At 58.2% G+C, this 5095-nt stretch overlaps 3 non-coding genes across 3 annotated transcripts in view; all 3 read right to left on the bottom strand.

Moving 5' to 3' along the window:
- Window positions 1–1183, bottom strand: part of LOC126325336 (large subunit ribosomal RNA) — a 4222-nt gene extending 3039 nt beyond the window's left edge. The window contains exon 1 of the ribosomal RNA XR_007560026.1: window positions 1–1183. This exon is cut by the window's left edge and continues 3039 nt beyond it. This is a non-coding gene — a ribosomal RNA (large subunit ribosomal RNA).
- A 188-nt stretch (window positions 1184–1371) lies between these two features.
- Window positions 1372–1526, bottom strand: LOC126325320 (5.8S ribosomal RNA). Its single transcript, XR_007560011.1, has one exon. It is a non-coding gene; the product is annotated as a 5.8S ribosomal RNA (ribosomal RNA).
- Window positions 1527–1891: 365 nt separating this feature from the next.
- On the bottom strand, window positions 1892–3784 carry LOC126325373 (small subunit ribosomal RNA). The gene has a single exon (XR_007560058.1). It is a non-coding gene; the product is annotated as a small subunit ribosomal RNA (ribosomal RNA).
- Between the last annotated feature and the right edge of the window lie 1311 nt (window positions 3785–5095).

Genomic DNA, 5095 nt, shown 5'->3' with positions numbered 1-5095 from the left:
AGGGTTTCCCCTGACTTCGTCCTGGCCAGGCATAGTTCACCATCTTTCGGGTCCCAACGTGTACGCTCTAGGTGCGCCTCACCTCGCAATGAGGACGAGACGCCCCGGGAGTGCGGAGGCCGCCGCCCCGTGAAGGGCGGGGAAGCCCCATCCTCCCTCGGCCCGCGCAAGGCGAGACCTTCACTTTCATTACGCCTTTAGGTTTCGTACAGCCCAATGACTCGCGCACATGTTAGACTCCTTGGTCCGTGTTTCAAGACGGGTCGTGAAATTGTCCAAAGCTGAAGCGCCGCTGACGGGAGCGATTATTCCGCCCGAGAGCATCCCGAGCCAACAGCGGCGCGGGTCCGGGGCCGGGCCAGGTAGGTCCGTCATCCGGGAAGAACCGCGCGCGCTTGCCGGGAGCCCGAGCGCCCAAAGGGGCGAATCGACTCCTCCAGATATACCGCCGAGCAGCCAGCCAGGACACCGGGGCTCTGCCCAACAGACGCGAACCGAGGCCCGCGGAAGGACAGGCTGCGCACCCGGGCCGTAGGCCGGCACCCAGCGGGTCGCGACGTCCTACTAGGGGAGAAGTGCGGCCCACCGCACACCGGAACGGCCCCACCCCGCGGCGAGTGGAAAGGCAACCGGACACGACCCCGCCGCGGATTGCTCCGCGCGGGCGGCCGGCCCCATCTGCCGAGGGCGGGGGCCAGTGGCCGGATGGGCGTGAATCTCACCCGTTCGACCTTTCGGACTTCTCACGTTTACCCCAGAACGGTTTCACGTACTTTTGAACTCTCTCTTCAAAGTTCTTTTCAACTTTCCCTCACGGTACTTGTTCGCTATCGGTCTCGTGGTCATATTTAGTCTCAGATGGAGTTTACCACCCACTTGGAGCTGCACTCTCAAGCAACCCGACTCGAAGGAGAGGTCCCGCCGACGCTCGCACCGGCCGCTACGGGCCTGGCACCCTCTACGGGCCGTGGCCTCATTCAAGTTGGACTTGGGCTCGGCGCGAGGCGTCGGGGTAGTGGACCCTCCCAAACACCACATGCCACGACAGGCGGCAGCCTGCGGGGTTCGGTGCTGGACTCTTCCCTGTTCGCTCGCCGCTACTGGGGGAATCCTTGTTAGTTTCTTTTCCTCCGCTTAGTAATATGCTTAAATTCAGCGGGTAGTCTCGCCTGCTCTGAGGTCGTTGTACGAGGTGTCGCACGCCACACCGCCAGCCGGCTGTGCACGCTACCGAGAAAGTACCGGTATGCGAACCGCCAGGCGACGGGCGCGCATCGCACGTTTAAGGAGACGCGGCCGGCCACACAGGCGACCACGACACTCCCACGTCTCCGAAGCGGGACAAACGCCGCGCGCTTCAGTATACGTAGCCGACCCTCAGCCAGACGTGGCCCGGGAACGGAATCCATGGACCGCAATGTGCGTTCGAAACGTCGATGTTCATGTGTCCTGCAGTTCACATGTCGACGCGCAATTTGCTGCGTTCTTCATCGACCCACGAGCCGAGTGATCCACCGTCCTGGGTGATCTTTTCCTTTTCAGTCTCCCACTGTCTCTTTCAAGACAGTAGCATTTGCGGGACTGAGGCGTCTGACGGCCCCTGTTCCACTATTTTTTTTGTGTCCAACGGCCTCACAGCCGATGGGCGTCGTACGGCTCCACACCGGAGCGGACAGGCACTCGGGCGAACGTCATTCAAAACCGGCGCCAGGCGCCAGGTACCGCAGGCCAGCCGCTCCAGAGCTTCAGCGCTCGTACCACACAACAACAACAACACTTCCGCTAGTTTTGAGAGGCACGCGTGGTTCCGCACGCGGCGCACGGCCACTGCCGTACAGGTAGCGTGTTGCGCGACACGACACGCACATCGAAAGACATGCAGTCTAGTCGGTAATGATCCTTCCGCAGGTTCACCTACGGAAACCTTGTTACGACTTTTACTTCCTCTAAATGATCAAGTTTGGTCATCTTTCCGGTAGCATCGGCAACGACAGAGTCGATGCCGCGTACCAGTCCGAAGACCTCACTAAATCATTCAATCGGTAGTAGCGACGGGCGGTGTGTACAAAGGGCAGGGACGTAATCAACGCGAGCTTATGACTCGCGCTTACTGGGAATTCCTCGTTCATGGGGAACAATTGCAAGCCCCAATCCCTAGCACGAAGGAGGTTCAGCGGGTTACCCCGACCTTTCGGCCTAGGAAGACACGCTGATTCCTTCAGTGTAGCGCGCGTGCGGCCCAGAACATCTAAGGGCATCACAGACCTGTTATTGCTCAATCTCGTGCGGCTAGAAGCCGCCTGTCCCTCTAAGAAGAAAAGTAATCGCTGACAGCACGAAGGATGTCACGCGACTAGTTAGCAGGCTAGAGTCTCGTTCGTTATCGGAATTAACCAGACAAATCGCTCCACCAACTAAGAACGGCCATGCACCACCACCCACCGAATCAAGAAAGAGCTATCAATCTGTCAATCCTTCCGGTGTCCGGGCCTGGTGAGGTTTCCCGTGTTGAGTCAAATTAAGCCGCAGGCTCCACTCCTGGTGGTGCCCTTCCGTCAATTCCTTTAAGTTTCAGCTTTGCAACCATACTTCCCCCGGAACCCAAAAGCTTTGGTTTCCCGGAGGCTGCCCGCCGAGTCATCGGAGGAACTGCGGCGGATCGCTGGCTGGCATCGTTTATGGTTAGAACTAGGGCGGTATCTGATCGCCTTCGAACCTCTAACTTTCGTTCTTGATTAATGAAAACATACTTGGCAAATGCTTTCGCTTCTGTTCGTCTTGCGACGATCCAAGAATTTCACCTCTAACGTCGCAATACGAATGCCCCCGCCTGTCCCTATTAATCATTACCTCGGGTTCCGAAAACCAACAAAATAGAACCGAGGTCCTATTCCATTATTCCATGCACACAGTATTCAGGCGGGCTTGCCTGCTTTAAGCACTCTAATTTGTTCAAAGTAAACGTGCCGGCCCACCGAGACACTCAACAAAGAGCACCCTGGTAGGATTTAAACGGGGTCCGCCTCGGGACGCGAAAGCACCCCTTCGGCTCGCCCCACCGGCAGGACGTCCCACGATACATGCCAGTTAAACACCGACGGGCGGTGAACCAACAGCGTGGGACACAAATCCAACTACGAGCTTTTTAACCGCAACAACTTTAATATACGCTATTGGAGCTGGAATTACCGCGGCTGCTGGCACCAGACTTGCCCTCCAATAGATACTCGTTAAAGGATTTAAAGTGTACTCATTCCGATTACGGGGCCTCGGATGAGTCCCGTATCGTTATTTTTCGTCACTACCTCCCCGTGCCGGGAGTGGGTAATTTGCGCGCCTGCTGCCTTCCTTGGATGTGGTAGCCGTTTCTCAGGCTCCCTCTCCGGAATCGAACCCTGATTCCCCGTTACCCGTTACAACCATGGTAGGCGCAGAACCTACCATCGACAGTTGATAAGGCAGACATTTGAAAGATGCGTCGCCGGTACGAGGACCGTGCGATCAGCCCAAAGTTATTCAGAGTCACCAAGGCAAACGGACCAGACAAGCCAATCCGATTGGTTTTGATCTAATAAAAGCGTCCCTTCCATCTCTGGTCGGGACTCTGTTTGCATGTATTAGCTCTAGAATTACCACAGTTATCCAAGTAACGTGGGTACGATCTAAGGAACCATAACTGATTTAATGAGCCATTCGCGGTTTCACCTTAATGCGGCTTGTACTGAGACATGCATGGCTTAATCTTTGAGACAAGCATATGACTACTGGCAGGATCAACCAGGGAGCTGCGTCAACTAGAGCTGAGCAGCCGGCCGCCCGGGAGTGTGTCCCGGGGGCCCGCGCGAACACGCAAGCGTCCGCTCAATTATTCTGCAAACAGGAGGAGGCCGAGCTCCCCTGCACGATACACCTCGAAACCCTCTCAGGTCCCGGCGGCGCGCAGCGCCGTCCTAGGTACTTGGTCGGTTTCGAGAGAGGCGCAATCGCCCGGAGTTAGGCGAGTAGACGGTTTTAGTGCGAACACCCTTGCTCCCAACTGAGCTTGCCGCTGCCGACAGAGGCCCGGGAGCGTGCTGTCGTGGCATTGCCGGCGGGAGACAACACGCGCCACCTATGGTGACCGGCAGCTCCAACGCCAGCGCCACACAAGGGCAAAGCCCCACTTGGGTGCAGAAGCGAACTCTCCCAGCACAGCGCACGCGCCAACACGTCCGCACAACTGCGATACAAACCACCTGCGAGAACCGCTGGGGCGACCGAGCAGCAGACGGCGTCGCGGCGCCGAGTGCCAGGCGGTGGCGCATCCTCAACGCACACAGTCCTCAATCAGACCAGCACACTGCAGATGTCCACCGCGCTTCGCACCGGGCTCGGCTGAACCAACTTTGGCCGCCAGGCGCCGCGTGCAGGGTGCGCCGCAGCGTAGCTGCGCCGCCTGCCGGGCCCGTCGGCTGGCGCTCCTGCCACTCGGCGCCCCCCACCAGCCGGCTGTTGCGCGTGCGCCCACGCAGCGCGCGGCCAACACGCCGGGCGGCCCCCCTTCACCGGCCGGGAACAGTCCCACCAAGCCACCGCCGCGTATCGCTTCATACCCACATGGGCCTAGTCACGTGTGTGGATGTGGCGGGTACCGCTGAAACAACCGGTTAATAGCTGTACCGATCGTCGCCATCACAGATTCACCTCCAGCGTGAACAACCGCTCAACAACGGATTTCCAGTTCATTTGCGTATCTTGGGCAGTAAACGTAGATGTCCACCTACATTTGCGAATTCAACAATTCTTGCATGCCAGGATGTCATGTGTCACGACACGCTACATCAGACCACATACACACTGCGACATGTGCAGAAGAGAACACGTGGAAGGTGGCCCGCGCAAGTATGCGATGTCCCTTCCGCGATCCACTGTCAACCGGCATCTGCGGCATGTCCCAGATATGGAACGCGGTCCACCAGGGTAGCACTTTGTGTGAGGCAATACGACAAAGTCGGAATACACGCGTCACTACATCAGACGGCTCACGCTGACCTGACCTGACCTGACCTGACCTGACTCACCGCACCACCACCCCCAGCGACCCAGGGTGACATAC

The sequence above is a fragment of the Schistocerca gregaria genome, unplaced genomic scaffold (assembly GCF_023897955.1).
Source record: "Schistocerca gregaria isolate iqSchGreg1 unplaced genomic scaffold, iqSchGreg1.2 ptg000920l, whole genome shotgun sequence".
Taxonomy (NCBI): domain Eukaryota; kingdom Metazoa; phylum Arthropoda; class Insecta; order Orthoptera; family Acrididae; genus Schistocerca; species Schistocerca gregaria.
This window is presented reverse-complemented; position numbering and strand designations above follow the sequence as displayed.